This window comes from Sceloporus undulatus, chromosome 1, assembly GCF_019175285.1.
Source record: "Sceloporus undulatus isolate JIND9_A2432 ecotype Alabama chromosome 1, SceUnd_v1.1, whole genome shotgun sequence".
Lineage (NCBI taxonomy): Eukaryota > Metazoa > Chordata > Lepidosauria > Squamata > Phrynosomatidae > Sceloporus > Sceloporus undulatus.
This window is the reverse complement of record NC_056522.1, coordinates 1,228,109-1,250,181: the sequence shown is the minus strand read 5'-3', so window position 1 is coordinate 1,250,181 and position 22,073 is coordinate 1,228,109. Positions and strand designations below refer to the sequence as shown.

The following is a 22,073-nucleotide window of genomic DNA, read 5'->3' as shown; positions in this document are numbered from 1 at the left end:
ATTATTATTATTATTATTATTATTATTATTATTATTATTATTATTATTATTTCCCTGCGGATCGAGGCGGGATTACATCCATAAAATAGCAAGACACAGATAATAAAACACTAACAATATAACTTTAAATTAAAACATCATCTGAACAACCAGAAACACCCAAAAACGTGTCGTTATAACCAGAGTACAGCACTTTATATTAAGATCTCCTATAAATGGTCGGATGGAGAAGCCTGCCGGAAGAGATCCGTCGTAAGAGCCTTCTTAAAGGCATCTCAGGTGGTAATAAGACGGATCTCTTCCGCGAAGCTATTCCATAATCCGGGGGCTGTGGCCGTAAATGATCTGTGAGAAGTTCTTCTTAGCCTGGACTTATGGAGTTCTAATAAGTTCTTCCCAGTTGTCCTGAGGGTGCGGGCGGATTGTGTCGGGAGAGGCATCCCTTCAAGTAACTTGGGCTTTAAAGGTCATAACCCACTTTGTATACAGCTGAACACTAAAGTTAGAATCATACAAGCCACTGTATTCCCCATCGCCATCGCCGGATGCGAGTGCTGGGCAGTGAAGAAAGTGGATAAAAAGAAAGTAGTCCAACCCCCTTCTGTCAGGCAGGAAGACATAAAATCCTAGAGTCAGAAGGGGCCCCAGGGGCCCTGATCCAGTCCAAGCCCCTTCTTCTGCCATGCAGGAACTCTCCATCAAAGCACCCCCCATTGGCAGATGGCCATCCAGCCTCTGCTTAAAGGACTCCAAAAGGGAGACTCCATCACTCTCCAAGGAAGAGTTTTCCACTGTCAAACAGCTCTGTTAAGAACAGCTGCTGCACAAGAGGACACACCAGACAGCGCCTGGAACCAAAACAACTGCAGGATTAGACCGGAGGCTCTCCATCCAGACCTGCCTCCCATTTCCATCAGTGACCAGCCACAGGTTCCTGTGAAGCCTACAAGCGTGGCATGACAACAGCAGGTATGATGATGATGATGATGATGATGATGATGATGGTCTCTGCAATCAGACATGCAGAGTTCTGTTGCTTATGTACCTGCATTTCTTCTTCGTGGTCTCTGCGAATCATACAAATGGGTTGTACTGCGCCTGCGCAGTGCCTTTTGGAAACTTCTAGAATCACTGGGCAAAGTACGCTTTGCAACATATAGAAACTTTTTGGCGGTAGCTCCGCCCATCCCTTATAAAGCCCCTGCTTTCCCGCTCTTTCCCCAGTTCCTTTTTTCCGCCGCATTTGCTGCCTTAGGGAACTTCGCTCTTTAGATCTCAGATCCAGAATCACTAAACTGACCACGGACCGTGTTTTTGACCACTCTATTCTTGACCCCTTGGCTTGGTAATCTTTTCGATACGGCTCGATCCTCGGACCCCTTTTGACCACGCTCTTGCTTGACCCTCTGGCTGGGCTATCCTCCATACGTCACCGACCTCGGACTCTCTTGACCATGACTTGTAAGCCACTATGCCCCCAGTTCCCTTTAAAAAGTGCTCTGTTTGTGTGGGCAAAATTCCCGGGCAAGACCCGCATTCTGCCTGTCTTCTTTGTTTGGGCGAGATTCATATTCCAGTAGCCTGTGCCCTTTGTAAGACCCTCACCCCACAGGCAAGAAAGAATCGGGAGACGCGCCTAAAGGCAGCGATATACAACAAGGTCTTCACTGCGGGCGCAATGTCCTCTTCTGCCGGGGCATCTTCGATCGGGGTGACTCCTTCAACCATTCCAGCCGTCGTCGACTTGTCGACCCAATCCCTTCCTACAGAGCCCACTCCTCAGTCTGGCTCAGCTAAGCCCGCACCGACACGGCAGGATAAGGAGGCAGGCCCCGAGAGGCCCTCGGAGGAGGTGTCTCGTACCTCCAAAAAGGACAAGCGAAAGAAGGGCTCTGGCCCCAAGGATGGTCGGCCAACCGAAAAGGACTCGAGCTCCCAGAAGGGTTCTGCCTCGAGGTCCTCCTCCGCGAAGGTCTCGGCCTCGACAGGCACTGCACCTTCGGCGCCAAAGAGAGTCCACACCCTCTCACCTGAGGACCAGCATTCGACCTCCAAGCGCCACCGTGCCGACCGACAAGAGTCCCACTCCGCTTCTAAGCGTAGAGATTCTTCTCAGAACCGGTCAACTGCCGAGCGAGTACCATCGGCCCCGTGCTCTGCCTCCAAGAGCTCTGCTACCAAGGACCCTGTCAAGGACCCTGAGAGCCACTCTGAGCCCCGTCGGTCCCTAGCCTCCCTGACTCGACGATCTCCAACCAGGAAGCAAGCTCTTCCCATGTTCCGGCATCTGCCTGATGACACCATCGAGCCGCTGTCTGATCCGGCCTCCCCAGCCAGCTCCCGCGATGATCTTCAGTCCATGACTCCGATGCCCAAGACTCTTGTCCATTGGGCCCAGATTCAACAAGTCACTTCTCCGTCTCTTCATCAGGAACCGGAACTAGACTATTTTTACGACAGCGAGACTGACAGATATTCCACCTGAACATTAGGAGGAACTTCCTGACAGTAAGGGCTGTTCGACAGTGGAATGCACTCCCTCGGAGGGTGATAGAGTCTCCTTCCTTGGAGGTCTTTAAACAGAGGCTGGATGGCCATCTGTCAGGGATGCTTTGATTTGGATTTCCTGCATGGCAGGGGGTTGGACTGGATGGCCCTGGTGGTCTCTTCCAACTCTACGATTCTATGATTCTATGATTCTATATGGCTGTCTCGCACGACTCCATCAGGTCTCGTTTTAGCTTACCGTCGACTTCGGGGCCACACAAGTCCAACAAATCGTCCATGCTTCCCAAGCCCTGGACCACCATTCCCATGGCTGTCCAGGATATCGACCTCAGGACGGGTCTCGACGTCATAGACCTATTAGACTCAGGGTGAGGGGTCACTCCATGCCTGACACCATTCTCGACGTGAGTCAGAGTCTTCCACCGATATGGATTACCAACCGTCTCATCAGGACTTTGCCCAACCAGGTGCAGTCTCTCCGTCCGATGATGTTTGCACCTTCATGGAGCATGTGATAAAGATGGGCAACGCTCTCGAGATCCAGATCTCCCAGACAGAGGAAGAGGCTTCGGATCCGATTGAGAAACGGATTCATGGCAAGCTGCCCACCCCGCCCACGATCCCTCTGCCCCCTTCCTTGGAAAAGTTGGCCAGGCGCTCTTGGGAGGCCCTGGCTTCAACTTCGTCTAATAACAGGAAGATCGAGTCCCTTTATAGGATTGTGCCTAATAATCCCGCATGACTATTTGGATACCCGAGACAAAACTCCGCCATAGTGGAGGGCTCCCAGCGCTCCTCCACCCCAAAGGTCTCTTCAATGCCATCCGACAGAGAAGTCAAGAAGGTGGATGCTCTTGCTAAAAAAGCTTATTTTTCTTCTGCCCTGGGGATCAGAGTTGCCAACTATAATGCCTGCATGGGTGCCTATATACAATGGCTCATGGAAAAGATCTCCCCTCTGATACCGGACCTCCCAGACGAGTCGCAGGGCACTCTCTCAGAGATAAGAGATGAAGCGCAATCCATTGGCAGTTGGCTCATCACATCAGCCAGACATTCGACCGACTGTGCCACCAAATCCATGGCTGCAGCAATAGCCCTCCGGAGGCATGCGTGGCTGAGATCTTCGGACCTCAAGCAAAGCGCCCGTTCCACCATCGAAGAGATGCCTTTCGATGAGGCCGGCCTTTTTCATCGCGAGACGGATGAAAAGCTTAATTTCAAATACCAGATGAAGACTGCGGCGAAGAAGCATGGTATGTCAACCTCTCCCCAGGCTTCTTCTCGTAGAAAATTCACTGGGCTCCGGCAATGGTATGGCCAGGGACAGAGGTCTTTCGAACAGGACCGTCCCTTCCAGTGCCAGGACCAGTCCAGACAGAGGTACCCCTCGCAGTCCTCTTCCTCTTCAGGACGTCGCTCTGGGCCCTTGTGATTCAAGAAGAATTACCGCGGGCAGGATACCAACCTGGCCAAGAAAAGACGCTGAAGGGATGCAGCATACTCCGTCACCCCCTCTCCTTTAAATTTTCTGAACAGACTGAGTCCCTTTTTTGACACCTGGGCCTCCATAACCTCAGATTCTTGGGCCCTGAACATCATCTGTAGAGTTTATGCCCTTGAATTCGAAGAGCTCCCTCCAACTGGAGCTATCATCTCCACCCCACCCTCAGACACCCTTCTCAACAAAGTATGCACCTCCAAGGGTGCCATCTCGCCTGTCAATGCCACATACATCCCTAGGTGTTTCTTCTCCTGCTACTTTACGGTCCCCAAGACAGATGGAGGCATCAGGCCTATACTGGACCTAAGACACTTGAATTCATTTGTAGCCTACCGTTGCTTCTGTATGGTAACCCTTGCTTCTATTTTACCCTTGTTACACCAGGGCCTGTGGTTTGCGATGATCGATTTGAAGGACGCTTACTTCCATGTCAGCATCCGGGCGAGCCACCACAGGTTTCTCGCCTTTGCCGTCGGGACCGACGTCGACCAATACAACGTCCTTCCCTTCGGCTTATCCACAGCCCTGCGAGTGTACACAAAATGCATGGCTCCAATTGTGGCATCCCTGCATCAATGAGGCATCAGGATCTTCCCATACCTAGACAACTGGCTTCTGGCTGCTCCGTCAAGGGCCGAGCTCCGACAGCACACCACCGACACCCTAGAACTGCTCGCTGCCTTGGGGCTAGTGGTAAACTTAGAGAAGTCACAGTTAGCCCCCACCAAGCAGATAAGGTTTATAGGCTCCATCCTCGACTCCGAAAGCTGCACAGCATTTCTTCCTCGAGACCGCTTTCGGACACTCTGTTTGGTCATCCAACCCTGCCTCAGACTCAGATGAGTCGCTGTCAGAGAGGTCCAGGTCGCCCTCGGTCACATGGCATCAACGACTTTTGTTACATCGTGGGCAAGACTTCGGTCCCGAACCCTTCAGTCCTGGTTCCTGTCGGTCTTCGACGCCGAGACGGACCCCCCATCCAGGCCCCTCACCATGCCCAGGCCGGTGGCCCGCTCCCTCCGTTGGTGGCTCAACTCCCGAAACGTCTGCGCCGGCATGCCTTTTTCGCCATCCCAGCCTCAAATCTCCCTCACCACGGACGCGTCCAAAGACGGGTGGGGAGCCCACATGTTGCATTTGTGGATCAAGGGACAATGGTCTCCAGACGAGCGAGCCTTGCATATCAACGCACTCGAAATGTAGGCGGTAGAAAAGGCGTTAAGGGCTTTCGAATCCAGCCTCTCCAACAAGGTCGTCCAGCTGAGAACAGACAACACCACGGTGATGTACTACATCAATAAGCAGGGAGGCATGAGATCACCCACCCTCCTCGACATCATCCTTCGAATATGGGTCTGGTGCATCATACGAGGCATCCTTCTCCAGGCCATCCACTTGCCAGGGGAGCTGAACGACCTGGCAGACCTCCTCAGCAGGTCCCCCTCGTCTTGCCACGAGTGGAGGCTCCACTCCGAGACGGTCGAGGACCTCTTCAGCTGGTGGGGAGCCCCCCAGATAGACCTGTTTGCGACCGTCCACAACACTCATTGTCCTCAGTTCTGCTCCCGGACGCGAGACGAAGACTCCCTCGGAGATGCGTTCGAGTTCGACTGGTCAGAGGTGATGCACTACGCGTTTCCCCCCTTCCCTATGATCACCAGGGTGGTCTCCAAGATGACATCAGATGGAACCAACACAATCTTGATTACTCCATGGTGGCCAAGACAGCTGTGGTTCCCGTCCCTCCTTCACCTCTCCGGAGGGAGACTTCTCCGACTCAAGCACAGACTGGACCTCCTCACAGTACAGGGCGGACGAGTCCGACACCCGGACGTCGAAACTTTGCCGTTGGTAGCCTGGAGAATCCATCCCTAGCATTGCTACCCGCTTCGGTTCAGAATGTCATCTTAGCTGCCCAAAAACCACCGACCCAGAAATCTTATGCGCTGAAGTGGAACAAGTTCCTGCCCTTCTTGGCCGACAGACATCTATCTCCAGCTCAGGTGTCGACACCGGTGGTGCTAAAGTTTTTGATGTCCCTCGTCGACGTGGGTCTTTGCCTGACATCTATCAAGTGTTACTTGTCGGCCATCTGCGCCTACCTTCAGTTCGACGACAGGCCCTCCTTTTTCAAAGACCCTCTTGTCAAGGGTTTTTTGAGGGGCTGTAACAATCTCCATCCCCAGGCTTCAGTACCACCTCCAGCCTGGAGCCTGGATGTGGTACTGTGGGCCTTGCAGTCCAAGCCCTTTGAACCCTTAGCCACCACGGACATCAGACTTTTGACTTGGAAAACAGTCTTTTTGGTGGCTATTACCTCTGCTCGCCGTGTGGGCGAACTTTGTGCTCTGCGACGGGACCAGCCCTTTCTTAGGTTCCATATGGACAAGGTGGTGATCCGTACGGACATTACCTTTCTACCCAAAGTGGTCTCATCTTTCCACATGTGCCAGGACATTGTTTTACCTACCCTGGCCCCGAACCTGACCACCGATGTCGAGAGGGCCCTCCATACCTTTTTACCTTGATAGGACTATGGACTCAAGCCGGTCCGAGAGACTGTTCCAGTGTTACTTGAACCCTAAAAGAGGACTATCGGTATCGGCTCAGAGACTATCCAAATGGGTATCTAACACCATTCACCTGTGTTATGAACTCCTGGGTAGACCCCTGCCAATCAGGGCTCGGTCCCACACCACTAGAGCGGTAGCGGCTTCCTCCGCATTCTTAGCGGGGGTTCCCTTAGACGATATTTGTAAAGCTGCTGTGTGTTCCCAACCTTTAACCTTTATTAAGCATTACAGGTTAGATACCAGGGCCAGGAGAGACGCAGCCTTTGGCAGAGCGGTCCTGGTATCAGGTTTACACTAAAAGAGAGTTGTATATGTTGAATACATTTTTTACTATCTGTTGAATGCCTTTCATATCTAATGCACTGCCTGGGTCCTGCATGGCCCTGTGATATGTTGCCCTGCTGGTATGTTGATGTGCGTTTGCAGCACTCTTGGGATTTATTGGGTTACCATAAAAGTTATACCCTGGGTTTACTCCTGGGATCTATAAACTGTGAGACAAACCAGGAGACACAACATTGTCTGTTTGCAATTTATTGATATGCAATAAACATGTTTATTGGTTAAAACAAATGTCATGACACTCCCTCTGGCTTCAACCTTAGCTTGCTAGTCTCAACCCATTTGTATGATTCGCAGAGACCACGAAGAAGAAGGACAGGTTGCTTACCTGTAACTGTATTTCTTTGAGTGGTCATCTGCGAATACATACAAATCCCGCCCATCCTCCCCTCAGTGTCCTGCTCAGATTGGCTCATTCTCTTGTCGCCTACACGGCAGAAAGTTGCGGAACTGGGGAAAGAGCGGGAAAGCAGGGGCTTTATAAGGGATGGGCGGAGCTACCGCCCAAAAGTTTCTATATGTTGCAAAACGTACTTTGCCCAGTGATTCTAGAAGTTTCCGAAAGGCACTGCGCAGGCGCAGTACAACCTATTTGTATGTATTTGCAGATGACCACTTGAAGAAATACTGTTACAGGTAAGCAACCTGTCCTTATTTAGCAGTCACACCTTAAACCCATTATGACAGCATTTCCCCAAGAATTGCCCCCTTCCATAGTTGGGGCTAAGGCATCCTCAGTATGGAGAAGAGACCCAGGCCTGCTTCTGCTGTTCATCTGGGCTCTCTTGGCCATGCTTCATCATAGCCTCCCTTGGCCTCACCCCCAGCTCCATCCCAAAACTCATCCATATGGTTGTCTACTAAAGTAAAGCCATATTGCCTAACATAGCCAGTGGCAACATCTTAGCCTTGGCCTCAAGGACGTTTGTGAAAACTGAACTTGTCACTTCATCTCCACACCCACAAAAAAAAAAGCATCTGAGGAAGTAGACTGAAGTCTAGGAAAGCTCATGCTGCCAACTTCTTTCTTTCTTTCTTCTGTTATTCTCAAAGGTGCTACAAGACCTCTCTATGTACTGATTCTGCAGACTAATACGGCTATAGCTTTGAATACACACAAAAGTTTTGCATTCCTGTGGCTATCCCCCCCCCCTTACCCCCCCCCCCCACAGATGGCTATATAGGTCTCTCCCTCAGCTTTCCTGAAAGAAAGAAGTTGGCAGCATGAGCTTTCATAGACATAAATCTATTTCCAAATGCATCCAAGGAAGCAGACTCAAGTCTACAGAAGCTCATGCTAATAACTTCTCCCTTTCAGTTAGTCTCAAAATGCTGGAAGATCCCTTTGCATATTGATTTTCCAGACTAACACAGCTACGTCTTTGAATTCTACCTTCATCTGGCAGTTCATGTTCACATCATCTGCCTGGTGAAGTGCCCCCAGCCCCTCCCAAGGAGGATGCACTTCCCTTAAAGAAGGCATGCAAACTGTGCGGCCCTCCAAATGTGACTGGATTGCAACTCCCAGCACTCCTTCCTTGTGGCTAGGCTGCCTGGAGGCTGCTGGAAACTGCAATCCAGCCACATCTGGTGGAGCACATGATCCCCCTCTCTGCGCTACAGCATCATGTTCATAGTCTGGGCATGCTTAGATCAGTGCAGCCCACGGCCCACACTTAGCCCAGGCCTCATTTTTATGCCTTCAAGCCCCCAGACACAAAATGTTTTTTAAGAAACAGATTTCTTTAACCCCCCCCCCCATGACCTCTGAGCACTCAAACGGCGGCAGTTTTCTTCTCTGTGACCACGCAAAAAAAGACTCCAGCGAAATCGAAATAAATCAACAACAACAAGAACAACAATGCTGAGAACTAAAGCAAAAGTGACATCATGTCACTTCCCATTCTCTTGCTGGACGAGTCGAGTGGGGATGGGAGGGGTGTGTGTGTGTGTGTGTGTGTGTGTGTGGGAAATGGCCTCCCCCCCGCAACACACAGGCAGTTGCCAACCCCTGTCTTGGATCTGTCAGGCGGCCTGGGTGGCTTGGAGCATCTTTTATCAGCTTAGCATGTCATGCTAATCATGCCTGAGATCGCCTCACCACCGTTCTTCATGCTCTGCTAACCTCTTTTCTGGATTATTGCAACAAATGATATTAGAAGCTGCTTAGAAACCATTCAAAGCAAAAACAGACTAGCCCCACTGCTAAGTTGGACGGGATGAATTACTCCTTTTAGGCCAGTACTTTGCCAGGACCAACTCAAGGTGTTGATATTTGGGGCCACATTGCCTGAAGGGAGATCTCTGCCTGCTTGTAGTGGCTGTGACCTCCTGCGACCAGGCAGATGGGTTCTAGAATCCTTATCAGCAGCATCATGGCCAAACATTAACAGTTGTCCAGTGGTCCTGGCAAGGTTGTCCAGTGGTTATTTTGTGTCCAAGAGGCTCTCCTAAATGATTTATACACCAGCTTGGCAGCTGCAGAGATGACCGAGGACACAGCAGGGGAATAAAACGTCCTGTTAGCAATTGGCTTGTACCGTTCCCATTGCGATGATGGGTCTCCCTTGAACAGTTTGGTCTCCTGGTTTGCTCTTGCTCTGTATAACCCATCTTCCAGCTGCCATTCCTGGTTTGGGTTCAGGGAGGAGTCCAGGGGACTCATTATCTCTCCATGGGGCTCTGCCATCTTGGCCCTGGGAAGTTCTGGGTAGGATTCAGTCTATAGGGACCCAGTTGCTGTCAAGGGATGCTGGATCTCCTCAGCTAAAGGACCATTGTAGGGCTTTCCTCTGCTAGATTGATTTACCACCAGAAAAGCTCCCTTTATAGCAGTGCTGTGTGTCAGTCTGGGGCATCAAATGGCATCTTGGAGAGGCTGGAGACTGTGTTCATTGCTTCCAGCAGATAAAGAAAGGTGCGTGGCTACAGGAGACAGACCCTTTTGGCCGCTGGCATCTCTGCTGTGGAAGGAACCCCTGCGCACACTGGGCTCCTATGCTATTGGCATCCAGTACAAAGAAAAAAGACCCTTTGGGTCTCCCAGGAATCCCTTCTGGGATCCAGGTTCTGCCAGAATCTATCTGAAAACAGTGGTGTTGGTTGGTTGCTTTTTATATTGCACACAGACAGGCACATACAAATGCATCTTCCAAAAAGCAATGACCAGTTGAGTATCCCTTATCCAAAATGCTTAGGGCCAGAAGTGTTCTGGATGTTGGAGTACACATATTTGCATATACACACAAGCTAGATGTCTTGGAGATGAGACCCACCCAAATTGAAACACAACATTAATGGATGTTTGATATACACCTTTTATGCATAGCCTGAAGGTAATTTCATGCAGCCAGCCCTCCATATTTATGGACCGATGAATCCATGGATTCAACCATCTATGGCTTGAAAATGTATATTTTTTGTAAAAATCCCAAAAGCAAACCTTGATCTTGCCATTTTATATAAGGGACATCATTTTAGTAATCTACAGGGCTATATCAATAAAGAATAATAATTTTAGCACTGTTATATACCACTGTATATAATGGGACTTGAACATCCAATAACAACAACAACCAAACAAACAAACGTTCAAATAATTCCCAAATAATCCCAAATAATTTCCACCCCCAAACTATGAACCTGACCCAGGAGAGAGAGCTGGGAACAGTGGTCCAGCAGCGGTTGTGACTATTGTGATTGTGATGGCCTGTATTGGTATCTCACAATTTTGCCCCAGAATTGGGACTCAGAGCGGCTAAAGAACTGTCCTTCGATCGTGGAACGGTTTCATTTGGCTGCTAGCTTGCAACTGCCCTTTTATTATGTTCTGATTGTAACCTCTGCTTACCATTTGCCTTGATGTTTTGACTATGCCCTCCCATTGCCCTGAGTGGCCTAAAAGTTCAACTGATAAGCCAAGGAGCCAGGGCCGGCAGGGAAAACTGGCTCTGTGCCCATTAGAAAGCAGGCCCTCCCTCCCTCCCTCCCTCCTTCCCTTCCTTCCTTCCTTCCTTCCTTCCTTCCTTCCTTCCTTCCTTCCTCTAGCAGGGACAGAGATGAATCCATGAGCCAGAGCAGGGCCCAGGAATGGCCGGAGGCAGTCCTCTCTGTCCCAGCGGAAAGCTGGCTTTGGCTCACAGGCCTTTGGACGGCTCCCGCCCGGCTCTTCTTCCCGAAGCAGGGCTGTTGCGGCCTTCGCCATTCGCTGTCCAAGGTACCCGTCGGCTTCAGCTCTCTGGCCTGATGCAGAGGAATCAGAAACCCCTCTGCCTTCAGCTCTCCTGGTTGCAGGCAATGCCTATGGCAGGGCAATGCGGCGGCTTACTGCCTGTATGCCTAGGCAAGAGACTGGCTTCCAGGACACAGATGTCTTGAGCACTCTCTGCCTGTGACAGGGCTTCCTCGGATGTGAAGGAGGCCTGTGCCTCAGGTTAATAATGCCTTCCTAGTCTGATGCTGAACGTAAAGAAAAGAAAAATAATGACCCCAGAAGAAATCCCCAAATTCCATCTAGACAAGGAGGAAATGGAAATAGTGGAAGGATTCCCAGATCTAGGATCAAACACTGACCAGATTGGAGACTGCAGTCAAGAAAGAAGAAGCAGCAGCAGCAGCCTAGGAATGGGAAGGGCAGCTATGAAAGAACTGGAAAAGATCCTGGGGAGCAAAGAGCCCTAAAGCCAGGCTGGTCCGGGCCACTGTACTCCCCATCATCCCCATGTAAGGATGGGAGAGCTGACAGTGAAGGAAGCAGACAGAAGGAAAAGCAACTCCTTTGAAATGTGGGGCTGGAGAAGAGGGCCTAGGATGACCCCATGGACAGCCAAGAAGACAAACACATGGGTTCTCCAACAGATCAGACCAGGGCTCTCCTTGGAAGCAAAGAGGGTCAAGCTGAAACTAAGGCACTTTGGCCACATCATGAGAAGGCATGGGTCACTAAGAAAAACAACAATGCTAGGAAAGGTAGAAGGTAGAAGAAAGAGAGGAAGATGGATGGACTCAATCAGGGGGTTATTATGGGCATGGGCTTATTGCAGGATCTGAGCAAGACTGCAGCGGAGGAGAGGGATCCTTGGAGATGTCTCATCCACAGTTTGCCACCGGGAGTTTGAACTGACTGGAGAGCAGCTAACACCAAAGTCATTCCCAGCAGGGCCTTTGTTGTAGACAGAGCTGCTGTGTGGGGTTCTGCCCAGGAGATTCGGCTCCCAGGGGCTGGGGGGGGGGTTGCCTTGTTGCCTTTGGTGCTTTCCTGAACCACATCCTCTCCACCTCCCAGCTACTGCCTTGCCAAACCCCATTCCCTGCCTGCTGAACTCACCTCTATGGGGCCTCCTCTCTGCTCAGTACTATCTTTTCCAAAGGTGCTTTTGCCTTGCTTATTCCTTGTGTTTTCAACTCTGCATCATGCTAAGAGCCGGTGTGGTACTGTGGCTTGACCATTGGAGCAGGAACTCTGGGAGGTCAGGGTTCAAATCCCCACTCAGCCATGGAAACCCACTGGATGACCACCACATTCCCTAACTGCCTAGGAGGAAAGCAACGGCAAACCTCCTCCGGAGGAATCTGGCCACGGAAACCCCTGGAGAGGGTCACCATGAGTTGGAAGCAACTGGAAGAGGAGAGCCAGTGGGATGCAGGGGTTTGAGCTAAGAGTCTGGGGCTGGGTGACCTTTGGTGAATCACACTTTCTCAGCCTCAGAGGAAGGCCATGGCAAGCCTCACCTGAACAAAGCATGCCAAGAAAACCCTGGAGTAAGGTCACCATAAGTCAGAGTTTACTCAAAGGCATCAGTGAGTCAGGATGGGTTAGTGATTTGAATCCTCGCCCAGCCATGGCAACCCACGGAGTGATCTTGGGCCTTGGAGGAAGGCAATGGCAATGCCCCTCTGGCTAAGAGGGACCATAAATCACAGCCCACAAGAAGGCAACAAGAAGGTGTTGGTTTTGTTTCGTGGTGCTTGCTCCCCTTTTCTCCTGCCTGGGACACTCCATCACAAAGCCAGCCTTTCCTTCCTTGATGACCCCAAAACCTTCAGGACACCTGATAAAATGGTTTTTAAAATGGGTGAGAAAGAGAGGCAGCATAAAACATGAGACGCGAAAATGGCTTCAGCAGCGAGAATCAGCCAGATCAGTTCCACAGCCATCACTGCAGGAAAGAGCGAGGATGATGATGATGATGATGATGATGATGATGATGGGCCAAAGAGCTTGGGAAAGTAATGCTTTGAAAACGCCTTTGCCTTGCAACCCCCCCCCCCCCCCCAATAAGGGAAGGGAAGGCTAAAACCTCTTTCGGGAGAGGCGGGGGCATCCAGAGCGAAGAAAGGCCCAGCCAAGGGGAGGCAGCCCCTCTTAGCCCGGGGGGGGGCATCTCCCTGCATTGCCTGCCTCTGTCCCTCCCTTTGGGCGCCCAGGGCTCGTTACTTCTGTCCGTCCCCGGGACTGCCTTCGTCCTGGCAGCAGGCAACGGCCGGAGGGAGACAGATGCTGGGGATGCTCAGCCGGGAGAAGGGCTGGTAAGAGCTGACAGGAGGGCCCTGTTTTAAGTATTCCAAGCCCTGTCACACAGAGGAGGGAGCAAGCTTGATTCCTGCTGCTCCAGGAAGAGAGATTCCAGCTCAACATTAGGAGGAACTTCCTCAATGGAGAGTAGCGGAGTCTCCTTCCTTGGAGGCTGTCTTTAAACAGAGGCTGGGGAGGCTTTGAAGGAGAGTTCCTGCATGGCAGAAGAAGAAGAAGAAGGGGCTTGGACTGGGTCAGGGCCCTTCCCGGCTGCTAGGGTTCTATGGCCGCCTCCTCCTGATCGCTGGCTCCAGCTTGCCTTGGGCCAAAGGCAGGCCAACCCCAGCAGTGACCCTCCTCAGGCCAACATGGCGGCGGGTGAGGGCTGCCGCCCATCTGGGCCTGCGAAGGTGCCCTTGCCCCGCCCAAGCCCTCAGCAACGGCCATCCTCGCGGCGGGTCGGGAGGAAGAGTGGCCACTAGGCCCCACCTTGGTCGCCATGGCAACACTGGCCCCCAGCGAGGAGGCCCGGGCCGCGCCCTGCCCCGCCCTGCCCCGCCCCTCGTCTCTCTGGCGCTGGGCCTGTCGGGAAGGGTAGTTCCCGCTCTGGGAGGCCCCGCCCACGGGAGGCCCAGGGAGAGCGGCGATTGGTCAAGGCGCTCCGAGGAGGGAAGCAGGTGAGCGCGGGCGGCGGCAGAAGACCAGGCAGCGGCAGCCGCAGGAGGAGAAGACTAAGCAGCCGGGCGGCGAGGCGAGGCGGGTCGGGACGGAGGGTCCCCCGAGAGTGAGAGCGGGTGAGCCCTTGGGAGCATCAGGGCCGGAGGGGGCCCCTGGAGGAGTCTCTTTCCTTGGGGGGCTTGGCTGGGGCCTCTCCCTCTCTCCTGCCTTGTCCCTGGAGGAGCGGGGGGCTCTGGGGGGCTCCGTGGGGGTCCTGGAGGGGAGGCGCCCCTTTCTTCCTCTGGGGCCCAGCTGCGCCCCCGGCGGCGCCCCTCCCCGCCTCCCCGCCTGGGAGGACTAGGCTGAGCGAGCTCCGGGCGCCCCCTCCTGCCTGGCTGGCTGCCTCTCGGCCGACGCCCCTTTTCCCTCTCTGTGGCCGGGCTTTGTGCCGCCCTCCTCCTCGGCCCTCCTTTGTCTGCCAGGAAGAGCAGGAGGAGGCAGGGAGGGTGGGCTCCGGAGACCCTCCCTCCCTCCCTCCGCCTGGCTGGGGCTGACAATGGCCGCTTTGCCCGGGGCCCTGGGGAGCCCTGGCGCAGGAGGCTGGGCTGGGCTGGGCTTTTGGCGAAGGCCTTGGTGCTGGAGGAGAGCTCCTTCCCAGGCTCCGTCCCGCCGAGGGAGGCAGGCAGGCAGGGAGACTTGGGTCCAGGCCAGGCCCATCCCTCTCAATCGAAGCCCCCCAGTTCATGCCCCAAAGGCCACTCTGGGCCTGGCGTTGCAGCCATCTGCAAAAGGGGCGCAAAGGCAGAAAACCTTGGTGTGCTTTCTGGGGGGGAGCACGGAAGTCATAGCATCACAGAGTTGGAAGAGACCCCAGGAAAGGCCCTGATCCAGTCCAACCCCCTTCTTTTGCCCTGCAGGAACTCACAGTCAAAGCCCTCCCAGGGACAGATGGCCATCCAGACTCTGCTTAAAGACCTCCCAAGACTCCCCCCAAATCTCCGAGGGAGTGCGTCCTGCTGTCCAGCAACTCTTACTCTCAGGAGGTTGCTCCCAATGTTGAGCTGGAACCCCTTTTCCTGGAGCTTGCATCCATTGTTCTGGGTCCTGTTCTCTGGAGCAGCAGAAAACAAGCTTGCTCCCTCCTCACTATGACACCCCTTCAAATGCTTACACAGGGCTATCCTATCACCTCTAAACCATCTCTTCTCCAGCTCCCCCCAGAAGGCCCAAGGGGCAGGAGGGACAGACCCACCTGGGGCTCAGTTGGGGTTCAGTTAGGGCTGGAAGGAAGCAGGGCTCTTCACACACACAACACACACACAGCCAGAGAGAGAGAGAGCCTTGAAAGATTGACCCAGTTGCCCTGGCTGCAGGCTGCCTTGGGGGGGGGGGGCTTATCGATCCAGGCGCCCCATTAGGGAGCCTCTGGAGAAGTAATCTTCTTGGAACAAGGATTATTGACTTGAGAGAGAGAGAGAGAGAGAGAAGTCACTCCAGTTCACCCCATCAGCCCAGTCTCCCCTCCCACAGACACTCAGTCTGCCCAGCCATAACACCCCCCCCCCCAGAAAAAGGGGGATACATTTGATTGGCAGACGCAGCTGCTCCCTCTTCTGTGGGCCTCTCGCCTTTTCCGAGGGCCAGAGCCACCTCCTTCCCTCTGCCAGTCCATCTGGGATGCAGAGCTGTGGGTAGTTTAATAATGTTAGCTGAAGAGCTCACTGTTGGATGGAGAGGTCTTCTTCACTCTTTCCTCTTGCCAAGGACAACTGAAGCTCAGCAGGCCTCCTTTGCAATGAGTTGGTGCCACTTCTTCTGGGTCAGTTGGCTTTTGGGCTGGGGAGGTACCTGAGTGTCCAGCCCAGTATCTAGATCCCATGGAGGACAGACTCTCTCACTCTATTGATAGAAGTATAACATCTAGATCAAGGGAGGTTATAGTGCCACCCTGTTCTGCTTTTGTCAGGCCTCACCTGGAATAATCCTGTGTCCCATTCTGGGCCCAACAATTCAAGAAGGATCATAGAATCATAGAGTTGGAAGAGACCACGAGGGCCCTGATCCAGTCCAACCCCATTCTGCCATGCAGCAAATCCACTCAAAGCATCCCCAATAGATGGCCATCTAGCCTCTGTTTAAAGACCTCCAAGGAAGGAGACTCCACTACACTCCGAGGAAGGAGTGTGTTCCTCTGTTGAACAGCCCTTACTCTCAGGAAGTTCCTCCTAATGTTGAGCTGGAATCTCTTTTCCTGCAGCTTGGATCCATTGTTCCGGGTCCTGTTCTCTGGAGCAGCAGAAAACGAGGTTGCTCCCTCCTCAATATGACATCCCTTCAAATATTTAAACAGGGCTATCATATCACCTCTTAACCTTCTTTTCTCTGGGCTAAACATCCCCAGCTCCCTGAGTCCTTCCTCATAGGGCTTCATGGTTTCCAGACCCTTCACCATTTTGGTCTCCCTCCTTTGGACACATGGCTCCAGTTTCTCAATGTCCTTTTTGAATTGTGGTGCCCAGAAACTGTTCAGAAACTCAAGTGTGTCCAGAGGAGGACCACCAAAATGGTGAGGGGTCTGCAAACTATAAAACCCTATGAGGACTTACTTAGGGGTTGGGTATGTTTAGCCTGGAGAAGAGATGGTTAAGAGGTGATATGATAGCCCTGTTTAAGTATTTGAAGAGATGTCATATTGACGAGGGAGCAAGCTTGTTTTCTGCTGCTCCAGAGACTAGAACAATGGATGCAAGCTCCAGCAAAAGTGATTCCGTCTCAACATTAGGAGGAGATTTCTGACAGTAAGGGCTGTTCAACAGTGGAAGACACTGGAGCCTTGGAGGGTGGTGGAATCTCCTTTGGAGGACTTTAAACAGGCTGGATGGCCATCTGTCAATGGGGATGCTTTGATTGAGAGTTCCTGCATGGCAAAAGGGGGTTGGACTGGATCAGGGCCCTTCTCTGGCCATTGTTCAAATTGTCCAGTTTGTGCATTGTCCAGTTATATTTATTTGTATTTAATTTGTGGTTTTGTAAACACACTTCCGTCAGTGTATCAATTCCATTTGGCTTGAAATCTATGGGTAGTCCCCACTAGAGCAGAGTTGCTGAATCAATTAGATTTACCTGTGTGTTGGCTCACCATTCAGCAACTGGCTGGGTGGGTCTACTCCAGATGAGACTGACCCACTGGATTCCAGCCAGACATTCCTGGACACTGAGTTAACCTGTGCCTTCAGTGTGTCCCTTGATGCCTTGGGGTGCCAGAAAGATCCCCTAAGACTTCATCCCCATCGCGGGTGCGGACAGTCAGTGGGCACAGGGGCTGATGCTCCGTCAGGGGAACAGTGTTGATGTTTCATCTGAAAGGTGGGCTAGTACTGTAGTGATCATCTAACTATGTGAATGCAGATTTAATATGATGCAAGATCTTGCCCTGTTGGTCTCCGTGAGCTTCGGCTGAGAGAATTTTGTCTTGCTGGATATGGGTTTGGGACTCATCCCTCTCTTGTCTGAGGAGAACCTTGAATGTTTGCTGAGGAGTCAGACCCATTAAGGTGGGTGGGATTGGACTTCTGAGTAAGTGTGCCTTAGGAGTGCAGCCTTAGATGCTGCCTGGGTGGCTGGAGATGTTGCTTCTCTGCTTGATCCTGCAGGAGTGCCCAAAAGCCACATCAGGAGGTGAGAACCCAAGGTCCATTTAAATACATACCTCACCTTAACTTCTGTGGCTGCTAAAAAACTGCATGCAAGCCAGGATTTTATTCAGAGTAAGCACCAGGAAAGAAAAAACCACCCTTCCTGTCAATTGTCCTCCGCCCGCAGGGCCTAGAGAGGCTTTGCAATTAATGCTCAAGAACTGGAAACACATTTCCAGCCAGGTTGTAATCCATCCAGGTCTGGAGATGACAGTGCATCAGGCTGGATGAAGTGATAGTGCTTGGAGGAAGTCTGTGAGGCGGTCCTTCTGCCACGTGCCAAAGTGCAGACGCTCAGCCTTATTCTGTGGCTGATATGAACTAAAATCAAGCCTGAGGGATGCCAGGAGCATTCCTCCTCAGCAATTCTGCAGTTGGGCCCTGATTCAGATCCACTGCACTGGTGTGTATCTGCCTCCTTTGCCTCCTTATCCATCTTGGCAGAGAAAGGCACTGTACTTAAAATGCCACTTTTTAGAATCACAGAATTTTAGAGTTTAAAGGGAACTCTCAGGACCACCTGGTTGAACCCACTGATGGTGGAGGAGATCCGCAGCAATTGCATCCTTGAGAAACAAGCCATCTGAAGGAGAGTCCCTGTTCTCCAAGGGAGTCCTTTCTGCCTCCCAACAGCTGCTAGCATTATGAAATTCGGAAGAAGCATTCTGTGAGGAAGCAGGGAGGGAAGAGTAGTTGGTGTCTGGTGCTGGCAGGGAAGGTCCCCGGTTCTGCTGCCTCTGCTGTGCTGCCTGGTGCTGGGAACGGACAGTTGCAACCTGTTGGAGGCAAACAAATCCTTGAGCCAGGTTGCCTTGCGCTTGGAGGAGCAGCCTCACCAACAGCAGACAATGGCTGCTTAGCTGCAGCTTTGTCACTCTAATTAAAGCACAATGCTCCTCTCTGTGCAGAAGGCCCCTTGGAAGATAAAGGCAGCCCTTCTGGACAATGGCCCTGGGCAGAGGGATAGAAGGAGGGATCTCCCCTCTTTCAGGCAACAGGAGGAGCCCCACAAAGGGCTACTCTGGGAACTGCTGGCCTGGGCAGAGCCTGACCCAGCGGAGCAGCAGGCGGACAACCCAAGCCCTTGTGTTCTTACTCTCCCTATTGAGCATTTGCAGGTGTAGCACTGTCTTTGCTTATGATGATCTGTCCCTAAGTCATGCGGAAGTTCTGCGACTTTGGCTACTGCTAATGTTCCCGTCTTGCAGGTGAGGGCTGAGAAAAGCCTGCTTCAGGAGTTGCTGAAGAGAGCTCATGGCTGGCCTGGAAGCTTGATCCCTCACCCCAAACCTCCTGTTACTCTTAGCTTCATGCAGCATTTAAGCCTTCATTTCATTTTATTTTGTGACAATATTTTTGTCCTGCCCTCAAAGCAAGTTGCAAGCAATGTAAAACAAATCAAAAACAGTCCAAACAGTTGAAACCAATTCAACATAACCTACTCTGAAATAATACAAGTTGTGCACAAAGAGTTGCAGCTTGGCCTTTCACCGGCGAGCGCATGTAGCAGCAGCAGCAGCAGCAAGCCATCTTGGGCTGGCCCAGTGCCCAGAGCTGCAAAGAAAGCCTTTTTCAAGGCAGGGCTGAGGGCTCCCAGGGAGTCTTGCTGCAGAGGGAGCTCTCTTCCTTTTACCCAGATAACTACGGTTGTTATGGGACTATTGTCTTGCTTTCCTTCCCTGAGAAAAGGAGAGATGAGAACAGCCCTTTGTAGAATCTTTGCCCTTTGGAAGAGAAGTGCAAGGAAACTCTTCAGCCTGTGTTCAGCCTACAGGCTCCCAAAGGGGAAAGGGGAAAATGCTTTCCTGGTAGAGGCCAGGATCACACTTCCTTCCTGTGGCAAGTGTCTTCTACTCCCATACCTTCTTGTGTTCCGAGGCTGGCCACAGTGGAGTCAGAGTTCCCCAGTATAGTAGAGTTTAGTCTTCAGGATGCTGAGGAGCTGGAGCATATCCAGAGGAGGGCCACCAAAATGGTGAAGGGTCTGGAAACCTTCCCTATGAGGAATGACCTAGAGAGCTGGGCATTGTTTAGCCTGGAGAAGAGAAGGTTAAGAGGTGATATGAGAGCCTTGTATAAACATTTGAAGGGATGTCCTATTCAAGGATGGAGCAAGCTTGTTTTCTGCTGCTCCAAAGAATAAGACCTGGAACAATGGATGCAAGCTACAGGCAAAGAGATTCTACCTCAACATTAGGAAGAATTAGGGAGTGGTAAGAGCTGTTTGACAATGGAAGATGCTCCCTCGGAGATTGTGGTGGAATCTCCTTCTTTAGAGGTCTTTAAACAGAGGCTGGATGGTCGTCTGTTGGGGATGCTTTGATTTAGAGTTCCTGCATGGCAGATGGGGCTGCACTGGATGTCCCTTCTTGGGGTCTCTTCCAATTCTGTGACTCTTGTTCTGTACCTTCAGGTCAGCTTCAAGTGATGGTGACTTGCTGAATGCGAGACCTTGAAGGGCCCTGGTTGCCCACAGCAAACTCAGACAGCAGCTGGGACTTCCTTGATGGAGTCCATCCACCTTTAGGCTCATCTTTTCATTTCCTTACTGATTCCTATTTTGCTCAGCATTGTCTTTTTTGATGAGTCAAGTCTTCTCATGACATGTCCAAAGTATGACCATCTCAGTTTAGTCATCTTGGCTTCCAGGAAAAGTTCAGGCTTGGTTTGTTGTCAGACCCATTTATTTGCCTTTTTGACAGACCACGATTCAAAATGACCTGAATAGACTAGAAAGCTGGGCCAAAGCTAACAAAATGAAATTCAACACAGAGAAATGTAAGGTACTGCACTTAGGGCAGAAAAATAAAATGCTCAGATATAGGTTTATGGGGGACACCTGGCTGAATGAAACTACGTGTGAAAGGGATCTAGGAGTCCAAGTAGACCACAAGTTGAACATGAGTCAACAGTGTGATGTGGCAGCTAAAAAGGCCAATGCTATTTTAGGCTGCATCAATAGAAGTATAGTGTCTAGATCAAGAGAAGTAATAGTGCCAATGTATTCTGCTTTGGTCAGGCCCCACCTAGAATATTGTGTCCAGTTCTGGGCACCACAATTCAGAAAGGACATTGAGAAACTGGAGCCATGTGTCCAAAGGAGGGCGACAAAAATGGTGAAAGGTCTGGAAACCATGCCCTATGAGGAACGACTTAGGGAGCTGGGGATGTTTAGCCTGGAGAAAAGAAGGTTAAGAGGTGATATGATCGCCCTGTTTAAATATTTGAAGGGAGGCCATATTGAGGAGGGAGCAAGCTTGTTTTCTGCTGCTCCAGAGAACAGGACCCGGAGCAATGGATGCAAGCTGCAGGAAAAGAGATTCCACCTGAACATTAGGAGGAACTTCCTGAGAGTAAGGGCTGTTCGACAATGGAATGCACTCCTTCCTCGGAGGGTGATAGAGTCTCCTTCCTTGGAGGTCTTTAAACAGAGGCTGGATGGCCATCTGTCAGGGATGCTTTGATTTGGATTTCCTGCATGGCAGAAGGGGGTTGGACTGGATCAGGGCCCTTATGGTCTCTTCCAACTCTAGGATTCTATGATTCTATGATTCTATGATTCTATTTGTAGGCTTCTCCTCCAGCACCACATTTCTAATACACTGATGTTCTTCCAGTCAGCTTTCTTTATCGTTTAGCTTTCACAACCATTTATAGAAATCTGAAAAACCATGATATGGATGATCCTAGCAGTTTGCTATTGGTCCCTAATCATATCACACACACACACACACACACAATTTATGGGAAGGTGGCAACTTGCACTTTTCCTTGGCAAGTCCAAGCCAGCCACATGCTCTTCCCACAAAGTGACCTCAGTTGCTGCCCTCAGGTGCTCCTGGGGCTGCCCTGGGTCCCATCCTTCTGCTTTAACAGGACAATTATGCACATGGTTTTTAAAAAGCCATTCTTGTGCATTGGACTTCTTTTCCCCCATAGCCTATATTGAGGATGGGCCAAATGCATCCTTGGACTCTGCTTTTCTGCCCCATGAAGCCCTCCACTGGTCCCTCAAATGATTTTCGGACACTTTTTGCCCCCGAAATGAAAACACACAAAAATACTCCTGCATTCACTCCGGAGCATCATGCTACCCCTCAATACCTCTGTGTGTTTTTACTGAAACCCTTCTCAAAATGGAACATCCTGTCACCATTTTGAGAGGGTTTGCTAGGGAAAACAGAGGTATTCTATGTATATGATATGTTTTTATTGTTAGAATGCTTTTATTGCTGTAATCGCGCCTCGATCCACAGGGAGAGGTGGGAAATCTAAATAAA

At 51.4% G+C, this 22,073-nt stretch overlaps 1 protein-coding gene across 3 annotated transcripts in view; it reads left to right on the top strand.

The window, feature by feature from the left end:
* Positions 1-951: 951 nt before the first annotated feature.
* Positions 952-22,073, top strand: part of DPYSL5 (dihydropyrimidinase like 5) — a 73,561-nt gene continuing 52,439 nt past the window's right edge. The window contains exon 1 of one of the 3 annotated variants that reach the window (XM_042446065.1): positions 952-969. The gene's annotated coding sequence lies outside the window, so the exon portion shown is untranslated. Of the gene's footprint in view, positions 970-14,092; positions 14,236-22,073 lie in introns of those variants that run through there. The other 2 variants (XM_042446066.1, XM_042446064.1) reach the window with 2 other exon arrangements.